We start from the raw sequence: 16,863 nt of genomic DNA on the forward strand, positions 1-16,863 counted from the left end.
ACGGAGTTTGAAATTGCAAATGTGGTTGTAATTGTTGAGGCAACTTATCTACTGTATGTCTGATTATAGTTGGAACATTCAAGATCCATTGTGAGTGACGTTGGAAGCTTCAACTGTCCTTAATGTTAGTAAACTTGTCAAGTATGTGAGTGTTGAGTTTGTCACTAACGGTGGTATATCCTTATATCGTCCTTCGGGATAGCCATGAGTTCCAAGTGCTACTGAAGTTAGATTGTTTTGATGCCCAAACATCAGAGAATCGGATGTTTGTAGTTTAGTTAGAGTCAGTTATCTATTTATGAAAGTCATTAATCTCCTGAACTATTCTGTCAACCTGTATAATCTCCAAAATCTAACGTATCCCTGTGAATAGTTCCTTGTTTGTAGCCCCACTGATTTTGCAAAGCTAATGTTAACAGCGTGAGTAATTCCACTTTTTCCTGGCAAGCTCAATCTCCGATTAGATTATATGAATAGGCGTAGGAAATTCGTAGGACCAGTGGAAATTGGGCGTCATAATTAAATGTACAGCAACTGAGTTAAATTGAAATTCTGTTGCTGGTGAAATCAGACTGTCTGGTATGTATGTGTAGGCCGGAACTTCCCCAGGCTCACGTATATACGGATGCACAAGGAAAAATCACACTTTCGTGACTCTTCCTCAACGCATCTCCAGGCACTGATTGTGTTGTCACCACTACCGAGGTGCGGTAGCCGCCTATGGGCAAAATGATTCCTGAAGGATGTCTTTAATATGGCCAGATAAAGGTCTGAGGACAATATTACCCAGGGAATGCCATGCAAACAGTGGACTCAGTCTTGTGACTGTTGTCCGTTCCATTGATCTTGGCTTTTTGTATTGATCAGTATTAGTATCTATGATTGGGGATTAACTAGCAGAAATATAGTTATCCCAGGTTAAGTATTGAACCCATGAATGTTGGTGTTACCAGTGGTACTGTTGTTGAGTCCACCAGCCAGGTTTACTACCATTGAATGCTAGTTAAAGTGCAATGTTGTTCATTTCGAACTAACAGGATGTGTCTGATAATATCTTCATTTTGGATCTTGTCTAGTGTGTTATGCAATCATCTGTATCGACAATGAAGTAATATAATGAGTGTAATGTTGTCATCAAGAAATTAATATCTACTTTGCTATGTACAGTAATACCTAAGTGGTCCAGTCTGGTCTGAGTGTAATTAATTAACATCTTATTCACTTCATATGTTAATAAATATTGGATAAGTAAACTACAAGTATCACCACTCTATCCCTTCCACACATTGGTTCTCAGAAAATAACTAGTAACTCACGTGCCTAGAAGCTCGCTAGTAGGCTACCTAACAGTTCCATGAGAGTTGTTATACAGTATTATCCCGCTTTATGCTTTTTTTTACGCGTTTCCACGTTTACGCGGTACCCTGCCGAACACGGAATGCTCACTTTATGCGGTGCGTGTACTCTTTTACGCGGAGAGCGGCTAGCGGTCCTCTTGCGCCGCGCCATTTTTGGATTCAAACCTCCCGCCGTCTCTCCCACCATCCCGCCATGTTGGATAAGCGGCGCGAGTAGGTTGCGCAGTGTATGTCTTTGTTGCGTTATCGGTGACGTCATATGACGTATCAGACTGTGATTGGGCCAAGCATCCTTACCTCCCTCCCCCGCTAGCTGTGATTGATTTAATGTACTATGACGTGCCCCACCGCGAGAGCGTTCAAGCCCCTTGACCTACCTGCATCAGTTACACCCCTTCAGGCTACACCATGTAAATCAGTATCTATTGTGTCATGATCGTGATGACGGCTAACCTGAAAACCTTAAGGATTCATATTACGCTCAAACGTCCACGAAACCTTCCGAGTCCCCCAGTGGAAACGTCCCCCGTTTACTCTGTTTCCTTGATGACGTCATCGATAGGCCGTCTTTGTCTAAAGGGAACTTTGAATATAATCTGCGGATTTCGTAGCAAGACGCTGTATGTGGGGACCTGTTGCCATCCAACCCTTTGTAATCAATTTAATTTTGCTTTTGATAGCTCAGCCAGAGCATTGTTAGTGAAGATAATAGTAGGGAATGAAACGGAGTTCATAGTCTCAGTTTCAACGTCAGAGTGTACAGTAAATTAATTCATCGAAATAGAAGTAGGTGGACTCCCTGACCAATTTTGAGTGAGGGTGCCGCGGGCATTTCAACTGTTAGTAAGTGCTCGCCCCTTCACCCATACAGGTCCCTAACGCAGCCTAGGCCGTGTCTGTAGCGTGGATGTCGTATCCACTATGTCAGACACTTCAGTACTACCTATGAGCCCCATAGCTGGCCCGTCTTACCCTAACGCTCGGCCCGCGAGGTGACCCCTGATCACCAAGCCACACACAACTACCAGCCCCCATCATTGGTGGATGAGTGCCTAGCTCAGTAGGGCTATTTGTGTGGTGGGGTTCATCCACTGGGATCTTCAGAGTTCGTCGGAAAGTACCCCATGGTGGTAGGACCCCATGGCGGATGCTTGAGTATCACTCCTGACGACTGAGTGTTGTAGTGGCAGTTGCCCCTGGTCTTTATGGTGCTAAGTGACTATAAGAGTTATGTGTTATTGAGTATGTCCACCCAGAAGTGGTGTGAGTGATATTGGGTATGTCCACCCAGTAGTGGTGTGAGTATGTTGAGCCTGAGGGCCTAGTACCAGATTTCGTCTCTTGGTACATATATATTCTTTCTCCTACCTCCATATTAATGTTTAAATAAATTTTGTATTTGTATATTGTGTCCATTATTTACCTACAGTATCTACCGTTATTTCTTCCCTATTACTTGATACTATCATTACATATACCCACGAGCCTCCTCTCGTCACGCTACCAATGATTATAAGTATTAGAGTAAAAAGAATTGTTACTGACACACAGTCCCTTATAATTGTTCCATAAGAATGGCTTCCACTGGACCACCACCACCACCACCACAAAGAAACCTTGCATTACCTGGACCCAGCCGCCCTAAGCCAAAGAAGATACGACGTTCCATAAGCTACGAAATTAAATACAAGATCATCCAAGAGTTGGAGAAGGAACAAGACAGGTTGATCTCGCGCGCCAGCATGGTGTTAACAAATCTACGATCCGGACAATTAAGAAGAATGCAGCCAAGATAAAGGAGCACATGAGCATCACAATCACCTGACCGGCCATTTCATCTGGACTGTCAGTAACTCACTATCATATCACTCACTCATACCATAATTCATCCCAAATAAAACAACACCAAGAAGAAAGAAGAAACCAAAATACCAAGAACTGTCATGGTCACGTTGACTGCTGATCTATTTAACTAATGATCCTTATTAAACTCCACGCCTGCAAAACATGAGTGAGTTAGCGACCCCTGAGAAGACGTGTTTTTTCCCCAAAGACGCTACACTGGTGTTCCCTCCCAGAGTCCCGCCTTTGTGAAGACAGTTATCAATGCGTGTTTATTCCACTTTCTCCTGGGAAGCTCAATCTTGAATTAGTCTGTGTAAATCAACTCAAGTAATTCGCCAGACCTTTGTCAACTGAGGGTCATCTTTGAATGAGTAACAGTTAGTTTGTTTGTAATTCTTATCATTGCGTGAGTAGCGATCACTGGCAACTCAGGTATATACTGTATATACTCAAGATGAGCCAGGCAGAGCGTTCTCTGACGCTGCTTCAATATTTCTCCAGGTATGTTTTGTGTAGCCATTCAGTTAATTCAGTCAATTGTAGTGAATATCAGTGTTCACCAGTGTTCATGATTTAACAGTTGAATTGTCATTCACCCAGTGTAGAAGTAATATAACGTAAATACGTCTGTCGTCTAGACAAGAGAGTTTGTTTGTGTTGTCATGTTCTCTGACGCTGCTTCAATATTTCTCCAGATCCCATTGTGATTCTTGAATCGCTCAACCATTCAACAACGGCCTCGGATGTAGTAGATGACCAACAGGGATCATATACGAAACGATGGCACCGATGCGGCCTGATTAATGTGCCCCACGGTTTCGTTGGGCCAGACCCCAGACTCGCCATGTGTCTGGCTACCCCACAATAACAACAGTCGAGCCCCAGTGCTCTACCCTGGGTTACTCCTTGGAAGTGTATATCCACAGAGAGGGTTGTAACATGTATGTTAGGGATAATTAGATGGAAATAATTATCCCATGTTGGGTAGTGGACCCCTGTATATACTAGTGTCATTATTAACGTATATGTGGAGTAAAATAATCTACAATGAGTGCCATGTAATGTAACACCAGTAATGTTGTGAGTAAGAGTAAAGAAGAAGGGACTGAGTTTGCACTAAGCCCAGGAGTTGAGCCTGGTAGTTATATGTTTAATACAATATCTTTCCCCATTGATTGCATATTAATAAACTTGTTTTTAGAGTACTTTAGGTGTATTCCTTTCTCCCACAGTATTTTACCTTTATTTCCATCCAAGTGACTTGATACCAGAATTACCATACCCACGGGCCTAGACCCTCGACCATGCTACCAAAAGAATGACCATGCTACCAAAAGAATGACCATGCTACCAAAAGAATGTCCATGCTACCAAAAACATAGGTGACGGAACTGAGTAAGAGTAAGACTAAGAGAAGTAAGTAAGTGTGAGGGTGGTGTAGAGATATAGAGGGAACCCGCGCCCTCACATTGGTGATAGCGGTGGGAACCCGCGCCCTCACATTGGTGGCAGCGCCAGACCTGCGCGCCCTCACATTGGTGGCAGAGCAAGGCCCGCCCCCTCACAGAACAAGAAGAACACAAGAATAACAAGAAAAGAAGAACAAGAACATCAGATTAGTTGCAGCAAGAAAGAAGACCAAGAATAGAAGAAGAAACCTCAAGAAGAAGAAAGAAGACATCAGCTCAGGCCTAAATAGCCTAAAGGCGAAGTGGCCAGCAATCTCCAAGCCTAACTAACATCACAAAGTCTACAGGTGCTTCTATGATCAAGTATTGCCACAACCAGGTGCTTCTCAAGACAGAGAAATTACTTGTGAGCTACTTGATTCGTTAGGCGCAACGGAGCATGGCGGTGGACACACGCGCTCAGTGAAGGAGTACTCGCGTGAACTGTATGCTGCACTCAGGCCCGTCCTTTAGGGGGGGCGAACATGGGCGACCGCCCGGGGCCCCACGCGTGTGGGGGCCCCGTGGGGCCCAGCACGAGACCCAGTGACCTCGGACACATTACCTGTTGACTGGTTAATCTGACCTGACGGCTTACGCCACCATCGCAACCGTGACATAACCATCCATAGTGACAGTCCCATAGGGGTTGGTGTGGGTGGGTTCCTCTGACCGCATAAGCTGACTCCATATATATATTTTCTGGGGCCCCGCAGTGGCTGAGTTGCCCTGGGCCCCTCACCCTCCTAGGGACGGCCCTGGCTGCAGTGTCACGTAAGATGGGAATTGCAGAGCCCAAACCCTTCAATGCTTCCTCTGGGTGGTTGCAGAGATTTAAGAAGAGGAAGATCACCAACATTAACATTGGTGGTGAAAAAGCTAGTGCTGACCGTGTTGCGGACACCGATGACCAGGTGCTTAACATGGACGAATCTGGTCTTTTTTGGAAAAAGCTACCTTCCAAGACCTTCGTTGTGAAGAATACCAGCAAGTGTCGGGGCCGGAAGTTGCAGAAGGAGTGCATCACCGTCCTGTTTACCACCAATGCCTCCGGTACCTGTAAGCTCAAGTTATCGGTGATCCACACAGCACGCAAGCCGCACGCCTACAAGAGCAAGGACATGACCAAGCTTAGTGTCCACTGGCTGACTGCACGTAAGGTGTGGATGTTTCTCTACTCTGCCCCTCTCCTGGTTTGATGACTGTTTCGTTCCCGACGTGAAGAAATTCTGTGAGCAACAGAATGTTCCATTCAAGATTTTGTTGCTGCTTGACAATGCACGAGGACACTCGCCCCTACTGTTAGATGGTCACCCCAACGTAAAAGTGGTCTTCCTTCCTCCCAACACTACGCCATTAATACAGCCCATGGACCAAGAATTGATCTGTAATGTGAAAGCTGCATTCTCTGCAAAGAAATTTAAGCTCCTGAACGACTACACCAACACCAAGGATGAGTTGCGTAACCTGGGTGACACCGATAGCAAGAGCGAAGACGCCGAGGAACAACAGTTGGCAGAGCAAGAAGTACTTGTGAAACATTTTTGGAGAAAATTCAACGTCAATAGTTCGTCACGCATGGAGACATGTGTTGCAAGGTATTCCAGGTGGGATGCAGAGTCAATCTGTGACTGGTAAGGTTCAGACTGTTGCAGTAGCAGTGGACCTTGCAAGAGAAGGTGCGCAGAGTGTTACAGCTGCAGGCTTCTCCGAGACCACCAACGACGACATCCTGGAGGTGATAAGGGATCCTGATGTGACTGCCGACGAGCTGCTAGATGATGATGACGTCAGTGAAGAGGCAGGTGGTGCGTCATCCCAAGAAGAATGCAGGTTATCTCATAGTAATGTAAGGGGTGCCATCGAGTGTGTTGAGAAACTCAAGCTCCTCCTTTCCGACGACCCTGACGATAACCGGTATGAAGTCTTCACTACCCAGCTGTTGCAGACTATGGAGCCCTACATCAAGGTGTATCACGACAACATCAACACCAGCCGTTAGCAAAGCATTACCGAGTTCTTCGCCCGCAACCCACCACAGCCAGCCCAAGCCAGTGATAGTGACAGAGACAGAGACAGTGATGGTGACTTTGAGGGATTTGTCAGGGAGGCACTAATGAGTGTGGATGATATTGATGAAGACTCACCTGAGGGCCAATAGCCTGCCCTCTGCCTCGGAACCAGCCTCCATTCCTGTACGTCGACCCATCTCTTCTACTAACGTAAGTGTTAACCCTTAACCTTGTTTTTTTCTAACCTAACCTACAGTATATTATTCTCTTATTGATTGTTCCTTTCTATATTATGTGTGTGTGCATACCATCATAAAGTTAAGATGTTATTTTTACTAAAACGTACGTATTGTGTCGGGGAAAAAGTAGAGTTTGGGAGTCAGCCCGGTCTGTATTTCAGTTAATCCTATATGTTATGTTGTTCTATTTACGCGTTTCTCGCTTTACGCGGGCCGCCATGGGTTCAATTGACCGCGTAAAGCGAGGGTTCACTGTATTCTAATAAAAGTCTGGGTGGTGGCAGGCTACCGTTGAACGTATAATAAGTGTTGTAATAAGAATGACATGGTTCCCCAGACTAATCCATGGTTTAGAATATAATTAAAAACAGGGTATACTTCTGAAAGGTAAGGACATAGATGTTATATATGTGTATGTTTATATGCTGCCTTTATTGATTATATATACATTATATATTAAGTTACTTCTTACCAAAGTCAGAAAGTGTTTAGGCTTGTGTAAACAGGAAATGTGTTCGGCACGTTGTACGAACAACAGAATAAACGCTCTAAGTAGACCGATCATGTGGCTTGTCATTCTCATTTTAAATAATGTAAGATACTACACTGGCGACGAGGATGGGATTCACAAAGTGTTTGTGAAGTCCTTGAAGAAAAGATAGTGACCTCACCTGGAGAATTTAAGTGAAGAAAACAACCATGGAGGACATCACATCATATTGTGAGAGAATGGACTTCTTCTTTCTGGCAAATGAATTAATGGACGGCGGTGGTGATGCTCAGAAAAAGAAGCCCCTTGAAGAGAAAAGGAAAGCAATCTTTTTGACAGAGGTAGGAGCTAATGTTTATTTCTACTCTGGTCAATTTGCTGTTTCCAAACTAGCCCAAAGACTCCTCACTGATTCAGATTACCAAGATTCTGAAGCAACATTTTGATCCTGCTCCACTTGAGATCGCTGAAAGTTACAAATTTGGCACAAGAGATAGAGGGAAAGATGAATCAGTAAGTGATTATATAGTTGCTTTGAAGAAGTTATCCATTCACTGTAACTTTGGACAGTTCTTGAACCGAACTCTAAGAGACAGGTTTGTGATAGGTCTCAATTATGAAAAAATAAAAAATAAGTTTATGAGCACTACTAACTAATCTTTTGAAAACGCATGTCAGATAGCTACAAGCATGGAATTGGCAGAGAAAAACACCAGAGAATTTGTTCCCAATGCTGGTAGTGAAACAGTTGGCAGTAGTGGCTCAGTGTGTATAGTAACTGTTGCTAAAAGGAATAAGTATACTACAAAACAAGGAACACATGCTGATTTCAATTGTAAGAGGTGCCGAGGGAAACATGAAAGCTTTCAGTGTAAGTTCAAGAATTCAAGATGTTACAATTGTCAACATATTAGACATATTGCTCCTGCCTGTATGAAAGAAATTACAGCCCCTGCCAGAAGTGATAAAAGTAGAGTATATGTCGTTGAAGGTAAAGAGAAGGAAATGAATAGCAGTATTCATGAGAGTGTTAGTAATTTTGGATCTGATAATGATGAGAGTGCCCATATGTTTACTATTTACACCAGTCATGAAGAGAAAGTTAAACATAGGTATAATGTGGACTTGTGTATTAATGACACACCTGTAACCATGGAAGTGGATACTGCAGCTGATTTCTCCATAATGAGTAAAGATATGTATGAGAAACTATTTGCTCATGTGCCTTTAGAAGACTCAGGTGTCAAGTTGAGAACTTATACTGGAGAGATTTTGAAAACAGAAGGTAAATTAGAGTGTGGGGTAAAGTACAAAAATCTGAATTTAAAGTTGCCATCAATTATAGCTAGTTATGTGAATAGACCAACTTTGTTAGGTAAGAATGTAATGACCACGGTCATACACGTCAGTTAACGTAAAATCAGATGATTCATATTACTGTACGCTCAATAGCCCACAAAACATGTAGCTATGCTTTCTTATTCGAGTTCCCCATCTGAGGAGTCCGTTTTCTCATCGCTTCAAGATGCCTCAGTCCTCCGTTATCCCATTTTCTCTGACTTACTAAAACCAACCTCTTTATAAAATGAATTTGAATGTGAGAGAGAACACCCTTGTTTTGAGTCAACTTAGATATGTTTGATTACAGTTAAAGCATACAAGATCCTTTGTGCGTGATGTTGAAAGCTTTAACTGTCTTTATTGTTAGTAACATTGGTTAGGTAAGTGAGTGTTGAGTCTGGCAGTACAAACGATACCCGCGGTATCGTCCCTAAGAATGACCATGAGTTTCCAATTGCTACTGAAGTCAGATTATTTTGTTGCCCAAACATCAGAGAATCTGATGGTTGTAGTTTAGAGTTTGTCAGTCATCTATTTAAGAAAGTCATTAATCTCCTTAACTATTTTGTCAACCTGTATAATCTCCAAGATCTAATGCCTTCCCGTGAATAGTTCCTTGTTTGCAGCAGCCCTGAGCTTGCAGAATTGATGTTATCAACGTGTATATTCCACTTTTTCCTGGCAAGCTCAACCTCTGATTAGATTATATGAATAGACATAGGAAATTACCCTGATGAGGAACACTGAAGTTCATAACTAAGTATACAGCGATCCAAAATGGTAGAGAAGGTTTGTTGTTGGTGAGATCAACCTTTTTGTTATGAATGCGTGGGCCAGAGCTGCCCCGCGAGCGCACGTATATACCGCTGCACGTGGGAGAATCACGCATTCGTGACTCTTCCTCAAAGTATCTCCAGGCACTGTTTGTGTGGCACCACTACTGAGGGTCGGTAGCCGCCTATGGGCAAGATGGTTCTTGAAGGATGTCTTTAATATGGCGAAATTAGAATCCCAAGACAAGATTTCTAGGGGAACGCCATAAAGACACTCTGCCATGAGTCCACCCCCCCCGGGCGCTCCTTGGGAGTGAGCTTTGGCTTGGCGGTTGGTGTAGACACCTCCCTCCCGTGGACCCCGTCCTGTGATTGGTGTCCATACATTGATCTTGGCTATTGATACTGAGCAGTATCGGTATCGATAATTGGAGATTCACTAGCAGAAATACAGTGATCCAAGGTTAAGTAGTGAACCCATGAAGGTTGGTGTTACCAGCGGTACTACTGATTGAAGGAGTTGAGTTCACTAACCAGGTGTTCTACCGTTCTACCAAGTTGTTCCATGTTGTTCATTCTGAACTAACAGGGTGTGCTTATTACTAAGTTAATTTGGGATACTGACAAGTGTATCATATCGCCATCTGGATTGGCAGTGAAATGTTATAATGATTGTTAAATGTTGTAACCAAGAATTGCAGATGTAATTTGTTACCTGTAACAGCAAGACCTGAGGGTCCAGTATTATCTGACCGTGTGTAATAATTACTAAATCTTACTTGTCAAAGAAATAATACAACAGTTGTCTAATGAAGTAATGAGTAATTGAAGTTGTTAAATGATATAATAAGTACTTGGACTTGTTTAATGATATAATAAGTACTTGAAGTGTTTAATGAATTAATAAGTAATTGCGGATCTATTTTGTCAATGGTACAGTAAGACCTTAGGGTCCAGTCTTGTCTGAATAAACTTAATAATTGTTCAATGATGGATTGCCGGTCTATTTTTTGATTGGGACAGTAAGACCTGAGGGTCCAGTCTTGTCTGAGTGAATTTAATTAACATCTTATTCACTCTTTATGATAATAAATATTGAATTGGTAACTGCGAGTATCACCACTCTATTCCTTCTAAACATTGGTTCTCAGAAAATAACTTTGTTCTCACGTGCCTAGAATCTCTCCCACTCTGCCGAATAATGCACTAAAACCTAGAATATTCGAATAAAAATCTGGGTGGTGGCAGGCTACCGTTGAAAGTATAATAAGTGTTGTACTAAGAAAGACATGGTTCTCCAGACTAACCCATGTATGAGAATATAAGTAAAAACAGAGTATACTTCAGAAAGGTAAGTGTATGTATATTATGTATGCTGTATGTATAGTATGTATGTCATATGTATATTATGTATGTACTCCATTTATATACATTACCTATTTAGCTAGCAGCGTGTGGCAATGTATTTTTCATGTCACCACACGCTTAGATAATGTGCCTGGCGACATCTGGAAGCTGCTAATGTAGGCCTACCACTTGCCACATGTCGCCTGAGAGGTCAGGTGACCCGTAGAGAGTATAGGGGAGAGCCATCTTTGCTTGTACCTCTGTATAGATCCAGCAAATAGAACCTACAAAAACTCTACATGTGTTTGTGTTCGCTCCTGTAGTTCGAACTGAGTACCCAGAACATGTACATGGCGCAGTGAGTTAATTGACTGAATCAGTATAAGTGCGTTTGTGTAAAGTCTGTAGCAAGACCGGCTCACGGGGACTCCCACGCTTCGTCAATGGACCGCCCCCCCACCCGTCAACTGTCTCCCCAAGAACTTGTTTGAATTTATAGCAAGTTGCAGAAGTGTCAGTGACAGCAAGTTCCTGTGAAGTGTTATAAGTGCCTTGCGAGTGTAGTGCGCTAAATGTGACCTTGTTCTAAAGGATTCCCCAAGGTGGAAGGCTTGTTCAGGGCGTTTTTGAGGAGAAGTGCATCAGTGCATCCTCCCCCGGCCGCGTCTCAAGGGTAACTGACTGGGGCGCCTGCCGGGCCTCTACCTACCACACACACTGCCTGACGTGCACACACACACACGCACGAACACAGACTGCAGTCATTTCTTTATATATATTTTATATATAATCTACTTATCTGTGTATTCAATAAATTTTTTTCGTCTCAGATCTTGTTGATGCGACAGGCTGACCGGTCAACACTGATTTGAGATACAATATACAGATTAAGTAATTATGTCTCGTGCCTTACGCAATGGTGTTCCTAACGCCCAGATGACTCAGACAGATGACAGCTCTACAGAGATGGATGACAGGTCGGAACGAGATGCCCCAGCTTCTCCCACCATATCTCGCAGCCCTTCACCTCGATATTCAGCCTTGTCTTCAGAGGTAATTGCTTTAATGAAGTTTATGAGGGAGGAAAGGCGTGAGAACGAAGCTAGAAGATGTGTTGAGGACGAAAAAAAAAGATTGGAAGATAGTGAACGGCTTCAAGATTTGATATCTCGCCTCACTGCTAACCAAGCCCCCGGCTCTCCCACTGCTTCGGTACCGACTGGTTCAGGTACCTTGTCAATGCCTTCTTTACGCCCTCCAGCCCCACCCAAAGCGGCTGCCCAACCCCAACCCATCTTGAAGCCTGATGTGACTTTCCAGACTTTTCGTGAATGGTAGCGACGGTAAACTGATTATGCTACAATGGTGGATCTTCAGAGCTTGCCACAGCCTAAACAACTCATTCAACTACGTATGTGCCTGTCTTTGGAAATGCAGCGTGTCTTGGAACATACGTTGGAGGTGCCCCCGACTTCTTCGTTGTCTGTAGAGGAGGTACTGGAAGTTCTACAATGGCACATCAGAGGTCAGCGGAATGAAGCTTTACGCAGGAGGGAATTGCTAAGCTGTAGACGGATGGAGGGCGAGACTTTTGACGCTTTCTATGTACGACTCAAGAGAGCCTCGGAAGAGGTATACATATGTCCCGGTAATCACCAGCAGTGCGAGGAGACCCAGTTGAAGGAGGTGATCCTGATGGGTGTTAAGGACGAGGAGCTTGTCCAACGCCTCACCTCCCTCGACTCTTCCTCTTCTCTTAAGGATGTGTTGACAATATGTCGCTCCTACGAGGCTGCCAGGTATGCCACCTCTGCCATCCGAGCTCCCCCTACAGCTGTACGGGCTATGCCCCAGTACAAGAAGGACAAGAAGTCTGCCCTAACGCCTACGCCCGGATTCTTTTGTAACAACTGTGGTAAGCAGTACGGAACACAGGTGTGTCCAGCTGCTGAGTCTACCTGCAACAGTTGCGACTGTAAGGGCCACTGGTCACTTACAGTACGGTGCCCAGCCAAACGCGTCCAGTGCAATGTGTGTGGCCGTCTGGGCCACTACGACAAGTGTTGCCCTACCAACAAACCCAAGGGACAGCGTCGGTGGAAGCAACAGCGCCCTTCCACCAGTGAGGGCTGCCCACAGTCGTCAAATCAGAGGCTCAAGCCATATTTGGAAGGTGTACTCCCCCTCGCGTCCCAGGACCAAAGTTCCCCAGCACGTCAGCATCATCGTGACCTACGGCAGTGTGCCATCCCGTCTCGAGATGCTGCCCGACACCAGCGCTGATGCTACAGTCATCGGTCTCTAGCTGGTGACGCCCCCCCCCCCCAGGGCCGCTCGTTTGGTTGCTAGGATACTGTCGCATTGGAATGCGGATGTAGTTTGTAGGGGAGAGGTCACTACAATACTCCCCCTCCCCTGGGGCGCTGTAGGAGACTTGTTGTCGGCAGGGTTGTATCTCACATGTGAGACATAACGGGCAGGGGTGTGGACGACTCGGCCGCTACGGGTGACGACTCCGTCTGGAGGCACGAGACCTGTGGGAGAAGCAGAGGGAGAAAGAGGGTTGTGGATAGGAGAAGGTTGTACTAGCGAGGAATGTGGTGATTCTCTCGCTGCAGGTGGAGGGGGCCGGTTTGGGGTATCTGGGTCATTAGGGCCGGCTGCTGGGTCGTCAGGAGCAGTAGGTACCTGAGGATGAAAAGAGGGTATGCAGAAATGTTGTGGGCGGTGGGAAGGCTGGCGTGGGGCAGTAGCCTTGAATGCAGAAACCACCTGATGTAGTGCTTGTAGTAGGTTGTGACGGGCAGCAGGAGTGAAGTGGTCAAGGTCAGAAGTAAGGCGTGTGATGTGCTGCTTGATAGTGGCGGAGGTTATGGCGCCTACCAGTCTCCGTCGATGTTGCTTCGCTGTGTAGTTGCAGGGAGCCTCACAGCGTCTAGCTTTAGCGCCAAAACGTTGATGGTACCAACAGAAGGTAGGTACATTGTGCTGGGGGCTGGCGGCGGGGTCTGGGGCAGGACGGGGGTGTTGGGGTTGGTAGGACACAGTGCGTGGGGCAGGAACAGGAGAAGAAGCAGGCATGGAGGAGCAGAGCTGTTCAATGGTGTCCATCCTGCGGTTCAAAGTTTGCAACAGGTCCGCGATGTCTTCCTTGTCTGGTGGAATGCTACTTCTCTGAGGAGCGTTGATCAGGTTGACGAAACCGGGGCTAAGTGGAGGTGTAACCACTGAGTGGTTTGCGGCAGCATGGCACTCAGCAGTGTATTCGTTGTGGTTGAAAGTCGGTAGAGAAATCCGTCCGTCCTTCATCCTGTGTGAGTGCGTTTTTCCGGGGGTCACCATTTGTAGGGTTACGTGATATTATGTTGTCTAGCACTCAGGATGGATGGATAGAAACTCTAGATGGTGGTTTTCTTATAGAAAATATATTGTATACAAGACAGTCTGGTGCTGGTGATGCCATGTGGTGAGGAGCTTGCTTGGAATATACGTTCAGTGAGTAGCGTGCTTGAAGAGGTATCTGTGCAGGAGCTTCTTTAGAGGAGATGTTGCGTGTTGCTGTCCCCCATGTTGAATGAGGCCTGGACAGCGAGGAGCTTGGTGGAGGAGGTGTTGCGTGTTGAGGAACGTAGGGTAGAATGAATCTCAGTGGAGAGAATTCGAGTTTATATACACAGCAGCCAGACGTAAACCCGTGGGAACTCGCCGGTTTCTCGACTCCGTTACTAGGGGAAGATGTAGCAGATGGCGACCCCCCCCCGTGTTGCTAGGATATGGTAGCAGCTGGTGACGCCCCCTGGGGCGCTCGTTTGGTTGGTAGGATACTGTCGCATTGGAATGCGGATGTAGTTTGTAGGGAGAGGTCCACTACAATAGAACAGTGCAACTCAGAAGTCATATGAAGATTGTAAAGCTGCTCTGTCTAGTACTGATGTTTTGGTCCACTATGATACCCGTAGAACACTAAAGCTTACTTGTGATGCATCGGGTTATGGATTAGGTGCTGTCATAAGTCACATAATGGATAATGGTGAAGAAAGACCCATTGCATATGCCTCGAGAACTTTTACCCAAAGCGAGAAAAATTATGCACAAAGAGAGAAAGAGGCTTTGTCTATCATATTTGGAGTATATAAATTTCACCAATGTTCATATGGGAGGAATTTTATCTTAAAAACTGATCACAAGCTTCTCTTGGTAATTTTGGGTCCTAAATCACCTGTTCCTATACACTTGCTGCAGCAAGAATGCAGAGATGGGCTGTGATATTGTCGGCATATGACTATGAGATCCAGTACAGACGTTCAAATGCAGATGCTTTGTCAAGGTTGCCATGTAGTGGATCAAATGATGGAGTAGAGCCTAAGGTTTATGCTGTAACCATGTTAGAAGAAGATTTTCCAGTCACCTCCGGAATGATTGCTCATGAAACTAGAAAAGATGTTGTATTAGGACGAGTTCTGGAGTATACACTAAATGGATGACCAGAGATTTTTCCATCCTTAGACTTTCAACCGTATCATTTAAGGAGATGTCAATTATCAGTAGAACAGGGATGTGTGTTGTAGGGTATGAGAGTGTTAATTCCACAGTGTTTTAGAGGGCAAATTTTGAATGAACTGCATTTTGAACATCCAGGTATATATGCTACAAAAGTACTGGCCAGAAGTTTTGTGTGGTGGCCTAAACTGGATGGTGAAATAAAAATGATGGTACGTGAGTGCTCTGTTTGTCAGAATGTTAGGAGTATGCCACCCAGCACACCTTTGAAAACCTGGAAATGGCCTACCCGTCCCTTCCAAAGAGTACACATTGACTTCTGTGATAAGGGAACAGACAAATTTCTTGTATTAATTGATAGTCATTCAAAGTGGATTGATGTTAAGCACATGTACAGTACTAATGCTGGGAGCACCATTGATGAATTAAGATTAATATTTGCTGAACATGGAATACCAGAAGAGGTAGTACCTGACAATGGTCCTCCATTCCAATCATCAGAGTTTAAAAACTTCATGATGTAACGGGCCGAGTTTCCTCTTTTCAATAATTTACCATCCAGATATTCTTTTCTGTTAGTATTCTAGTTATTCATATACTTATATGTCCTGTGTAGCATTCTTTCCAATGAGTTTCCTGTTTTATATACTTATCCTTATATTTTGTTCTAGTTATATTCTAAACCATGGATTAACCTGGGAAACCATGTCTTTCTTATTACCACACTTATTATACTTACACCGGTAGACCTGCCACCACCCAGGATTTTTCTAGAATATAACATCTCTTAGTTAACTGTTAGGTAGCGAGCTTCTAGGCACGTGAGTTAGTTATTTTCTGAGAACCAATGTGGGAAAGGATAGAGTGGTGATACTCGTAGACGTAGATTACTAATTCAATATTTATTAACACAGTGATTGGATAAGATGCATCTTAGATTCACTCAGACAAAGCAGAACTGCAATTTATTTCTTAAGTCATCAAACACTTCAAGAACTTATTACCTCATTAAATACCTCCAAATACTTATTACTTCAATCGACAATTGTGGTATTGTCACTCTGCCACATGATATTCAGTACTGGGTATACACCAGATATCACTGGACCCTCAGGTCTTACCTTACCAAGTAGCAAATTAACTCTTCACTTCTTGGTTACATTATACTCTCAGATTATCATTTCATGGTCACTACCAATGAATACATAGCACACTGAACAACTCCACAATTATCTCAACATACAATACCTCCTGTTAATTCACAAGGAACAACATGGCACTTTTAACTCTCATTCAGTGGTTCAATACTTAACCTGGGATACTATATTTCTGCTAGTTATCCCCCAAACAAGATACCATAATACTTAGGCCTATGTAACTGTGAGGAGTGCCCCAGGGTAACGCTGGTCTCTACAACAAATGAAGATCGCTGTTAGGGGTCGGTTGTAGACCGACACACGCTCAGGGAGTGGGCGCCTGATTTGCAGGAAACGGACTTCCCAGTTCAGTC

The sequence above is a fragment of the Homarus americanus genome, unplaced genomic scaffold, assembly GCF_018991925.1.
Source record: "Homarus americanus isolate GMGI-L3 unplaced genomic scaffold, GMGI_Hamer_2.0 scaffold26569, whole genome shotgun sequence".
NCBI lineage: Eukaryota > Metazoa > Arthropoda > Malacostraca > Decapoda > Nephropidae > Homarus > Homarus americanus.